Source organism: Sus scrofa, chromosome 14 (assembly GCF_000003025.6).
Source record: "Sus scrofa isolate TJ Tabasco breed Duroc chromosome 14, Sscrofa11.1, whole genome shotgun sequence".
Taxonomy (NCBI): domain Eukaryota; kingdom Metazoa; phylum Chordata; class Mammalia; order Artiodactyla; family Suidae; genus Sus; species Sus scrofa.
In genome coordinates, this window is record NC_010456.5 from 64,589,875 (window position 1) to 64,602,729 (window position 12,855).

At 41.3% G+C, this 12,855-nt stretch overlaps 1 long non-coding RNA gene across 1 annotated transcript in view; it reads left to right on the plus strand.

Moving 5' to 3' along the window:
- LOC106506013 overlaps window positions 1–12,855 on the plus strand; it is a 448,664-nt gene that overhangs the window by 78,114 nt on the left and 357,695 nt on the right. Inside the window, exon 3 of the long non-coding RNA XR_002338945.1 lies at window positions 8,874–9,002. This is a non-coding gene — a long non-coding RNA (uncharacterized LOC106506013). The remainder of the gene's footprint in view (window positions 1–8,873; window positions 9,003–12,855) is intronic.

The following is a 12,855-nucleotide window of genomic DNA, read 5'->3' on the forward strand; positions in this document are numbered from 1 at the left end:
TGCTACTTTTATAATGCAATGGTTCATAGTAATGCAGATTATTTATTTCAAATAATGTATGCTCTCTTTGTCAGTGAACTTCTAGAATAGAATTCTGGGTAGGAATTTAGACCAAGTATAAAAAGAGTAAGTAGTTAAACCTAAAACACAGGCCAAGTCTCATACTGCTTATAATCATATTCCAGAACTTTGGGTCAGATGTAAGAATCATGTAACAGAACCATGAGCAGAACGGAACTCCTTCACAGCCACCAGTCACTCTAAGTCTCTTTCTTTTTCTAAGTTTTATTTTATTTATATATTTATTTTTTGGCTACACTCACAGCATGCAGATATTCCCAGGCCAGGGACCAAACCCCTGCCACAGCAGTGACCACACAGGATCCTTAACCTGCTAGGCCACCAGGGAACTCCACTCAGTGTCTTTCTATTCAAGAGGATGATCTCCCCAGACCAGAGAGTTCTTCAGCCAAATGTGTTACTTTATCACTGCGTCATCCAAAAAACCCCCCAATAATCCTGTACTAGGCAAACTCATTCTCTTAACTACAACAGAGTCGTTCTATTATTTTTTATATTTAAAAAATTTTTTATGGCTCCACCCTCAGCATATGGAAGTTCCTAGGCCAGGGGTTGAATCCGAGTCACAGTTGTAACCTGTGCCACAGCTGCAGCAACACTGGATCCTTTAACCCACTGTATTGGGCCAAGGATTGAACCTGTACCTTTGCAGTGACCCGAGGCACTGTAGTCGGAAGAAAGTCATTCTCAATAAAAGCAGTGGAATAGGTACAGCAACCACAGACAAACGTGTTATGTTCCTTCTCTGTTGTGTATGAAAAAGATCTTTATGCTTATACAGAAAGTGTGCTCCTGGAGTTTCCTGGTGGCCTAGTGGTTAAAGATCCAGCATTCTCATTGCTGTGGCTAGGGTCACTGCTGTGGTGTGTGTTACTTCTGCATGCCGTGGGCGCAACCAAAAAAAAAAAAAAAAAAAAAAAAAAAAGAGGATGCTCCTGATCCTGATTTAGTTGATTTAGTGTCAAAAGGATTTGTGCTGTTGGTCAACACACTTTGATTCAAGTTATCTTTATTCAATAAGCAGTTACTTAACCTACTAAAAGCCTGGCACCATGGTGAATACTTAGTGAACAGTTAGATATAATGTGATATTATGAGTGCTATACAAAAGAAATAGGTACAAATAACACAAAATGCTAAATGAGTCGAGATTGTGTTCACATGCAAACAACAAAAGAAATCAAATTATTTCTTTCTCATGAAACAGTTTTTGGAGGTAGGCAGTCCAGGTTGCCTGGCAACTCTGCAGTCATTAGGAACTTGGATTTTTTTCTATTTAACTATTGTGCCATCATCAATATTTGACTTCCACTTCATGGTCTAAAATGGCTTCTCAAGCACCAGCCATCACATCCATTCTGGCAAACGGAAAGAAGGAAGGAGTAAAGAATGGCATGCTTTCTTTCTCTAAGGACACATTCTAGAAGGAGGACACAATACTGCCTATATCCTATTTACCAAACACAAAGCTGTCCACACCTAAGTGCAAGGGGAGGTTGATATGGTTTTTATTCTGGAAAGTCATGTGCCTGTAACCTTGGAAATTCACTAACCAAGTAGAAAGAGGATACGGATGGGAGGAAAGTAAATGTTTTCTGCCTTGAGCATTCAGACAAAGGAGAAGGAATTTTATCTGGAGAGGAAGAGTGGGTCTGGAAGCCTTCTTGGAGGAGGTACCATTTAAGTGAGGTCCTGGAGGAAGATGTCAACTACAGAATCAGGGGAAGCATCATATAGGCAGAGAGAACACTCTAAGAGTTTTCTTTCAGGAAGCAGCCAGCCTGAGTAAAGGAGTACAGTCAGATCAGGGATGGTGTTTCTCTGTTCAGCGCTGACTGGAGATCTAAAGGCGACACTCCGCAGTATCTCAGTACCTGTGCTGCTTTGTCTAATCGCATATGTCTAAATGCTAAAGACTGAATTAGCACATTATGCCCACAGAAGTGAAAAACAGTATAAAAATATAGCTATTGAAATTATTGGCCATGTGCACTAAAAAGGATAATCACTTGGTAAATTAAGAAAGATGTTCAGAAAGTTGATTAAATCTGGATTCTGGTGATGACAAATAACAAGTGTGAAATAATCTTCTCTAAGACCATTTACACACATGTTCATTTCCTAATAGGCGTCATAATAGCTTAACATCTTGCTTAAATAATCCATTAGTCCCGAAACAGAGGATCAGACACCACAGCCTGGCCAGTAGAGCATAGGAAGGGTCATAATAATGAGAGCAGATACTTACCCCGTCCCAGGCATGCTTCTGAGCACCTGGCACATACTCACTTATCTCATCTTCACAACAGTACCATGGGCCAGGTTTCTGTTACTCTCTCCATTTTAACAGACAGCACTGTGTGGCTCAGAAAGGTTGAGTAATTTGCCCAAAGTCCCACAGCTAATGTGCAGGGAGACAGAGAGAAAGCCATGCAGCCTGGCTCCTTAACCGCTCTGCTAGGTAGTAAAAGGGATCTGGTGGGGGACAGATGCCAGCTCCCTGACTAACTAGCAGTGAGACTCTTGGGAAAGTTATTGCATCCATCTGTGTCTCAGTTTCTCACAATTTCTGTGATTGAATGAGAAGCTGTGCGTAAAAGATACAACCTGAGGCCTGGCACAAAATAGGTGCTCAATAGTTAAAAGGGTGAATAAGACTGAGGCATTCATTGTAAACAGTAGCCCGTATTTCTTCCTTACCCACAGCAAACAAAAGGGACTGAAGGCTCTTTCTGACATAGCATTAAATTCTCTTTCAAAAGAGTAAAATTTCTGCCCCTTCCCCCCGTTTTCCCCAATCCCCCAAGGTCTGTCTCTCTGCTAGTTTTTGAGTCTGAGCTGCTTTTTTATAGCCATCTGCTATGCTGCCGTGTAACAACAAACATTCCTCCTAAAAATGTTTACAAATGCATTTTACATTAGTGCTGTATATTTTTTCATTAAGCTGTGACATCGCCATTGAAAAATTATTTTAATCATTGCAAACTGAATTACACAAGGAGAAAGCATAAAGAGATAGTACTTAAAAGGCGGAATGTACATTAATTGCTTCAGCTAATGAAAGAAACATGACTTAGCCAGTGCACACAACATGAATCCTAAGATGCACGGACAATTGACTATGGTAATAAAACAAGTATTAGTGTGTTACATCTGAAATCCTCATTATGCTTCATGCAGCAGAACCCACTGCGGACCTGCTGTTCAGTGTGTATTTCCTCCTCTTGACACTGAGAGCTAATTATAGCACCGGGCAAAGGGTGAAAGCATGTGACCTACGTTTCCACAGTTTGAGGACCTTCAAAAACCTAGCAAAGTTATGTCTGGAAACTCTTTTTGTTTTTTAAGCTGATGAAAGGAAGTGTTGGTCAAGATGATTTTGGAACAGCCCACTGTTCCAAAGGCAATTTTAATTAGAATATGAATTATTTAAATATGCACACAGTTTATTTCATTGCATTCAGTTCTTGCTTTATATCCCATGGCTGTATAAACTAGTAAATTATTTAAGTCGAGGATAATTTATGTCACATATTCAAGATGCTGTCCCTGGACTTTTTTTCATCTGTCTTTTCATTTCATAAGCCTTAAAGATGATGATAAAGGAGTGGCATTTAAAAGATAGGAAGAGAAGTGAATGTCTTATTTTTACTGTTCATCTAGAAACACATAGATCGCAAAGAGGTTACTAGTAGCTTATAAATGGGCTGCATTAACCTGAAACCTTCTGTTTATAGACTAAAACCCTATTAGAACCTTCAGTGCAACTTTATACACTATCCTTGTCGTCTCACCTCCACTCTTTTTCAAACTTTGAGGGCAGCACTAATTCTTCAAGGGATGTGTAATTATCTGTAACAGTTGGCTTAATCCCAAATCATTGTTTTGCCAGATGAAAACCTTTCTTTTCTTTTAGAGCTAGGGCTGGTAAGCAAATCTTTTTTTATTTTTGTATTTTATCCTACATGCTATGTTTATATTATTTTATTATTATTTTTGCCTTTTGTCTTTATAGGGCTGCACCCATGGCATATGGAGGTTCCCAGGCTAGGGGTCTAATTGGAGCTGTTGTGTCCCGTCTATGCCAGAGCCACAGCAACACCAGATCTGAGCCGTGTCTGCGACCTACACCACAGCTCAAGGCAATACCAGATCCTTAACCCACTGAGCGAGGCCAGGGATTGAACCCAAAACTTCATGGTTCCTAGTCAGATTCGTTTCCACTGCACCACAGCAGGAACTCCTATATTATTTTTTCGGTAAAACTTTGGTTATGGTCAAATGTATTTCCTTTGCATTTCTTCCCACATATATTCTGTAAATTGGCTCTTTGGCACCAGGGATCTTCAAATTTTAGACACAAGGGGGGCTGCAGAGCTCTTTAAACGTACTATTTGGAAGCCATCTGGGATTCTAAAAGGCCCCATTTCTACAGAGAGAGTGTCAATTGAGTAGAAACCCTCGGATCTCAGCAAGTGTCATTTTCAGGAGTTTTATATTGAAGGGTAAGTATGGAAAAGGGTGAAATGAAAAGCCATAAATAATGGGAATTGGTTTCATTCTGCTTGATCTCTGATCCTAAAAGCTAATATGCATTAAAGTTGCTTGAAGGGAATTCCCTTCATGGCGCAGCAGAAACGAATCTGACTAGGAGCCATGAGGTTGCAGGTTTGATTCCTGTTCTCACTCAGTTAAGGATCCAGCATCTCACTGAGTTAAGGATCCGGCATTGCCACGAGCTGTGGTGTAGGTAACAGATGCAGCTTGGATCTGGCATTGCTGTGGCTGTGGCGTAGGCCAGCGGCTACAGCTCCAATTAGGTCCGCAGCCTGGGAACCGCTATGTGCTGTGGGGTGCGGCACTAAAAAGACAAAAAAAAAAAAAAAAAAAAGCTTTAAGAATGTTTTTATAAATTTGATACTTAGAACCATTTCTCTCAAAGATTCATTACATTCTAGGTGGGTCCTAGAAATCTGCATAGCTTACATGCACCATAAGTGATGCTGAAGCAGATTACCTGAAAACTATTATAGAAACTAGCAAGATGGAGTTCCCTGGTGGCTCAGTGGGTTAAGATCTGGCATTTTCACTGCTGTGGTATGGGTTCATTTCCTGGCCTGGGTACTTTTGTATGCTGGGGGCATGGCCACAAATTTTGAAAATTAAAAAAAAAAAAATACCTGAAAAGAAACTAGCAAGAAGTGTTGACTTCTGAAATTAAACTGTCTTTACTCATTTAGTTATTCAATAAATACTCAATGAGTCCTTATACCTCATCCCCAGACTCAACCCTCCAGGAGTCTGAAGTGTGGTGAGGGAGATAGAAAGTAGCCAATTCCTGTGCAATGGATTAGAAGGAACTGGTGTTGCTCTGATTGAATCCCCGCCCAGGAATTTCCATATGCCATGGGTGCTGCCATTGAAAAAAAAAAAAAAAAAAAGAAATATTTTTAATAGTTGGTAAATTAAAAATTTATTTTATTGAAGTATAGTTGATTTAAAGTGTGTTAATTTCTGCCATATAGCAAAGTATTCAGTTTTATATATATGTATTTTTTCTTTTCTATTATGGTTTATTACAGGATATTGAATATAGTTCCCTATGCTATACAATAAGACCTTGTTGTTTATCCATTCTATATTTAGCAGTTTGCACATTAATGATTTTCTAATCCATGATTGCTTCAGTATTTTTTTTTTTTTTTTGGTCATTTCTAGGGCGGCACCCGTGACATATGGAGGTTCCCAGGCTAGGGGTCCAGTCGGAGCTGTAGCCGCTGCCCTATGCCACATCCATAGCAATGCCAGATCCAAGCCGCATCTTCGACCTACTCCACAGCTCATGGCAACGCCGGATCCTTAATCCACTGAGTGAGGCCACGGATTGAACCCGCAACTTCATGGTTCCTAGTTGGATTTGTTAACCACTGAGCCATGACAGGAACTCCTATTTCAGTATTTATACAGCTATATATACTTTAGTGTAAGGAAGAGCTTTTCCTGTTCCTCCCTGTATGTATGCATTTACTTACGTCAGTAGGGGCTCATGGATTTTCTTTTTTAAACTGTTATAATCCACTACTGTCACTGTTTATTTTGATTCTTCAGTTGTCCCTGATTCTCCCTCTGGGAGTCCATTCAAATTAGTTCCTATGTCCCTTTTTTTCCTTTCTTTCTTTTTTCTTTCTCTCTCTCTTTCTCTCTCTCTCTCTTTCTTTCTTTCTTTCTTTCTTTCTTTCTTTCTTTCTTTCTTTCTTTCTTTCTTTCTTTCCTTCCTTCCTTCCTTCCTTCCTTCCTTCCTTCCTTCCTTCCTTCTTTCATTCATTCATTTATTTATTTTTCAGCAGTACCTGTGGGATATGGAAGGCCCCAGGCCAGAGACTGAATCTGAGCTGCAGCTGTGACCTATGCAGCAATGCTGGATCCTTCACTCACTGCACAAGGCTGGGGCTCCAATGGGCACTGCCACAGAGTCAGGCCAGATCAGTAACCTGCTGCAGGAATGCCCCTGTGTCTTTTTGATAGTCTCTGTTATTCTTAGAACTCTTAGTTCTGGAGCATTTTACTGCTCTGGGATCATTCTGTTCTTTCTCTGCCCCAGCCCTAGAATCTCCCTTTTATCTGAACAGCACTGGCTCATAGTACTGAAATTTATATGTATTCATTACTGTGGGGTATTTTTCTTTCTAATTCCTTTTGGACAGAAATTATATATATATATTTTCTCTATTTGTCTCTCCTTATTTAAAAACCCCTGGGAGTTCCCGTCATGGCACAGTGGTTAACAAATCCGACTAGGGACCATGAGGTTGCGGGTTTGATCCCTGCCCTTGCTCAGTGGGTTAAGGATCCAGTGTTGCTGTGAGCTGTGGTGTAGGTCACAGACATGGCTCGGATCCTGCATTGCTGTGGCTCTGGTGTAGGCTGGCAGCAACAGCTCCGATTTGATCCCTAGCCTGGGAACCTCCATATGCCTCGGGAAGCAGCCCTAGAAAAGACAAACAAACAAACAACAACAACAAAAAAACCCCCCAAAACCAAAAAAAACCCTGAGTCCCTACTCATAGCGATACATTCTAGTCTTTCCTGACTCCATGTTTGTAACTCCAGTCTCCAACAGTGAGAAATCTAGCTTGGACTCAGTACAGCTGTTTTTTTCTTAAAGGGAGACACAACTAAGAAAGTTTTTCTGACCTCGCAGAATCGGAGAGACATTCAGGTGGAGAAAGGTCTGGCTCTGAGTTATTTCTACCAAAGGAAAAATTGCCTTTAACTTAGTGCAATTTACAGAGTGGTATGAATGCTAACAAGTTCAGAGTTGCAGGATCCAGATGGGATTAGGGGTTATACATACATAGATGTTCCTCCCAGTTTCTTCACAATGAAACCATCATCTCTCCCTTCCTTGTTCAGGGTGGGGCGCCCCCTTTCTGCATAATGCTTATATTGATGTCAGTAATGCCTTGCCTTCAACATTGAGATAATTAAGACCAATCTCTTGTTGAACTATTTGCAGTATCATGTTTCTGCACCAGAGACTACGTTCGGACTTGGCAATAAATCCTGCAAAACAAAACTTTCCTTAAAAAACCTCTTTTCCCATTAATTGTGGTAAGGACCTTTATCAGTCAGGTTAAATGGTAAAACCTCTTCAAAACATTATTGCTGGGCTTTTGTTCAAGAATCAAGACATTTCATTTTGTGACCTCTTTTTATAAGCTTTCTTTTTTAAAAAGATTTTTAATTCAAGTATAGTTGATTTACAGTGTGTTAGTTTCTCCTATACAGCGAAGTGACCCAGTCACAAACATATATATATATATATATACACACACACACACACACACATATATATATATATATATATATATATATGCACACACACTTTCCTTTTCTTATATTATCTTCCATCTTGGTCTATCCCAAGAGATTAGATACAGTTCCCCATGCTATACTGAAGGTTTTATAAGCCTTCTGATTATAGACAGATGTTATAATGCTAGTCGTTATTGAGTGAAGTGATGATGATTTTTTTTTGTGATCAGTCGAAGATGACTTGAGACTACAAAACCAGGTGCTAGAGTACTAAGGGACTACAATTTATTTTTCAGTGTGTGATGAAACGAAATCCATTTCAAATCTTTTTTTTTTTTTTAATTTTTTGTCTTTTTCGGGCTGCACTCAAGGCATATGGAAGTTCCTAGGTTAGGAGTTGAATCAGAGCTGTAGCTGCTGGCCTACGCCACAGCCATAGCGACCTGGGATCCTAGCTGTGTCTGAGACCTACACTACAGCTCACAGCAACTCTGGACCCTTAACCCACTGCATGAGGCCAGAAATTGAACCTGCATCCTCATGGATACTAATTGGGTTTGTTACCGCTGAGCCACAGTGGGAACTCCCCATTTCAAATACTAACCAAGTTGTGGTGGGGCAGGGGCAGAGAATGTTTCCAAGTTAGGCTGAAGGCTATTCACTTCTTCTTATTGGAGAAGGAATGTTGAGTCCGAGATGAACAAATTTCTCAACAAATTTCTAGGGACATGATAATGTGTCCATTGGAAAGAAAAATCCCCTCTTTCAAGGGACTATTAATTGCAGAATACAATGCTTTTACTGAAACCTTGGTGCAAAGATAATATAAGTGGTTTTTTACAAAGTGACCGAATTTGAAAGAACTTAACCCCGTCATATGAAAGTCCTCATTTTCTGAGTCTTGAGTCTAAAAATTAGGTCTGAGGCAAGGAATTTAAACATTCACATCAGCACTTTCCCTTTTGGCCTTTTGACAGGAAGGGCAAGGCGGTTGACAGAAGCCTGGCTCCGGAAGCAAATATGTTGTCTATTCCATGAAGCATCTTTCTGACCTGATTTCTCCTTTGGATCAGAATTCGATCTGGGGGCTTTGAGCCAGCTATTCGGTGAGTGAAGTGGGCACTGCTTCATGTCTCTGATGCCCCTCTCCTACCTTCTCCCTCAGGTATGCCCCCAAACCTGATGTGCCATTAACAAAGGACCCCTCCCTTGGTTCCCTAATGATTTTTAATACAAATCCCAAGTGGCGATATACGAGTCCCAAAAAGCGCTTAACATGGTGTGCGTCATATAGACTGCTGATGTTTAGCAATAATGATCATCATTTTGCATTTATGAACTATCCCTCCCAACTGGATTTTAGAAATGTCACATCATTTCCTTTAGATTCAATTAAATATACCCTTAAGTCTGCTTCATGCTGGTTGCCAGGAAATCTGCTCTCAGTCATTATTAGACCTCCCCCATCTCAGTCCCGAGGGCCTGATAGAGAAGAAGCGAATTGTCTAAAAGCACATATGGCTACTTGATGTTAGGGGACAGCTTGGTGCTGGGACTCTGGAGCATGCCCTGAGGCCAAAGGTCCAGCCTCCTGCAGGACTGTACTGAACCCCTCTCCACTGAGACAGGGAGCCCCTCTCCATGTCTCATGTGAGACGTGGGCTCAGGCCCAGTTCTCTGAGGGCCCTTCAGAACCTGCCTTGGTCTGCTGGGGTTGGGGGGTGGGGGGTCCCCCCTTTCTCCTGGTGCCATGTTTGCAAAAGCTCTCTGCCTTCACCTTATGGTAGGGTTGCCAGACTTAGCAAAAAGGAAAACAAAACAATCACCCAGCTAAATTTGAATTTCAGATAAATACTTTTTAGTGTAAGTATATCCCCTGCAATGCTTGGCACATAATCCCATACAAAAAACCTCTTATCTGCAATTTTAAAATTTAACCTAGCACTCCATATTTTATCTTGCAACCCTACCCTAAGAGTTCCTCCTTTGAAAGATTCAGGCATAGACGTTGTGTGCAGAAGAAGTCGGGCTTTCGGTGCCAGTCTTTAGTGGAGTAGCGAGAAGAACAACCTGGATGGACCTAGAAAGGCACAGGGAAAAACCCAGTATGGACAAATGCAAAATTATATCTGTAAATAATTCTGCGATTCTCATCATTATGATCATCCTCCTCTTTATCACCCATGGCAAATTGCTGCTTGAGTCTCTCCCCCTGGGGAAGGCAATATTAGTGGATCCTTATGTGAGTACAGTTTTAATAAAGATTCAGGAGAGAGGAGGAGGCCCAGGATGTCTGCAAGCGGAGGCAGTGGATCAGGAAGCCAGGGGAGGAGGGCCAGAGGGGTCAGGGCTGGAAAGGCCCCCTGGCTCTTCTTGGCTTCACCAGTCAGCCTGATGCAGGCGTGATAGGTAGCTTGAGATAGAGGAACCAACTTGACCTAATTCCATTCAAGACCCACTGCTGCCACCACCATAAAGCTGTGTGACCCAGGGCAGGTTGCTTAGCCTGTCTGTGCAACTCAGACCTGTCTCATGAGGTTTGAACCCAGATATGCCCCAGAAGATCTCCAAAGTGCCACATGTTGACCTGTGCAGATATGAACACCTCCTCCTCCCTGAGCCTGCTCTTTCTGTGTTCCCTGGATCAGTGCAGTGTCACTTCCATCTGCCTGGACATTGGAGCAGGACGCCTACCAGTTACCTTGACCCTGTTTGCAGAAGACTGGCCTCTGGTGATGGCCAGGGGTTCTGGCTCTCGGGGGTGGTAAGGCTTGCATCCCCTGCCTCTTCTACTGCTGCCCCCAGATGAGGACTCTCTGAGATAGGAGGGGGCAAGTTCCTACTTTTTCTAGGAGGACAGTCACTCTGAGGTAGCTGAGAGAACCAGAAATGGCTCTTCTGTATATTTGGAGGGAAAATGGAATGAAATATACTCTTGTACCTTTTTTTGTTGTTGGCTCTGCCCATGGTACGTGGAAGTTCCTGAGCCAGACTGAACTTGAGCCACAGCAGCAGCCTGAGCTGCTGCAGTGACACAGAGTCTTTGACCTGCCGTGCCTCAAGGGAACTCCCTCACTCCTGAACATTTTATCATGACTTTATGATCTATTCTACCTCCCTTTTCTTCTTTTTCCCCAAATGTCAAGGATTGAAGGTATGATCAACATGTAGCATTATATTTGTTTCAGGTGATGCTAAAAAAAACACATAGAAAAAAGATCAGAGATGGGGGCATGGGGAAAGGAAATTGGAGGAAGGTGGTGGAAAGGTACAGACTTCCAGTTATAAGATAAGTAAGCACTAGGAATGTATGGTACAGTTTGATGACTGTAGTTAACGCTGCTGTATGGTATATATGAAAGTTGTTAAGAGTAAATCTAAAGAGTTCTCATCACAAGGGAAAATTTCTTTTTTCTCTGTGTTATATGTATATAACGATGAGTGCTGACTCAAATTTTTGCAGTAATTATTTCACAATAAACGTTCAAACAAATATGCTGTACACAAACTTATACAGTGATACATGTCAATTATATTTCAATAAAACTGGGAAAAATAGAAAAAATTATTTTCAAGTATACAGTGTAAATTTGAGATATATATATGTATAAAAAGATGTATAAAAGATGTATTATATATTATATATATATATAAAAGATGTGTGTATATATATATATAGTGAAATAATCACGGCAGTAACCAGTAACTTTAGTTAACATCCAGCCTCACCCCCCTTTTTTTTGTCTTTTTGGGCTGTACCCATGGCATATGGAGGTTCCTAGGCTAGGAACCTATATCCTGTGGCCTATATCACAACCACAGCAACCACAGCCACAGCAATGCCAGATTCAAGCCACGTCTGAGACCTAAACCACAGCTGGCAGCAACGCCAGATCCTTAACCCACTGAGCGAGGCCAGGGATCGAATCTGCAACCTCATGGTTCCTAGTCGGATTCATTTCTGCTGTGCCAGGGCGGGAGCTCTGAGCCTCCCTTTTTTTCTGAAGTGACTTCAGTGAGTCTCTGTTCCCATCAAAATAGCTTAACAAGGAGTTCCTCTTGTGGTGCAGTGGAAACGAATCTGACTAGGAACCATGAGGTTGAAGGTTTGATCCCTGGCCTTGCTCAGGGGGCTAAGGATCTGGCTGTACTGTGAGCTGTGCCGTAGGTTGCAGACATGGCTTCGATCTGGCATTGCTGTGGCTGTGGCGTAGACCAGCAGCTACAGCTCCAATTCCACCCCTGGCCTAGGAACCTCCATATGCCCCACATGCAGCCTTAAAAAAAAAAAAAATAAATAAATAAATAAAAGGCTTAACAAACAGAAAAATCACTTCCCTTTCTTTTTATCATTGGACATTTTATCAGGAGAGATTGAATAAAACTAGAGTGGCAGGGTATTATAGTAGGGGTGATTTACACCCTGGGGAAACATTGTTTTCAGAACTCAAAAATACATGTTAGATTATACCACAATGTCAGTTTCCTCAATAATAATACCCCAGTGAGCAGAAAGTTATTTTGCATGAATCCTTAGAGATTAGAGTCTTAACAGAACAAGGTAAGAAGGCACCTGAAAATAATTAACCAGTCTTTTTCCACTCTTAAAATAACTTCTCTTCCTCAGGAACACAGAGGAAAGAAAAAAACAAACAAATAATAGGGAAAAGAGATGAGAAAACACAATGCTACTTCATGATTCTTGCTTTGAAAGGTAGAAAAATATTGGAGTTTCCTTGTGGTGCAGTGGGTTAAGGATCTGGTGTCACTACTACAGCAGCTCAGGTCATTGCTGTGGTGTGAATTCGATCCCTGGCCTGGGAATGTCCATGGTCTTCAGGCAAAAAAAAAAAAAAAAAAAAAAAAAAAAAAATTAAGCCTGTAGCAGTGAGGTCAGTTTGCTATGCAATCATCCTGGGGGACCACCCCCCCCCCCCCCACACACACATTATACTATTT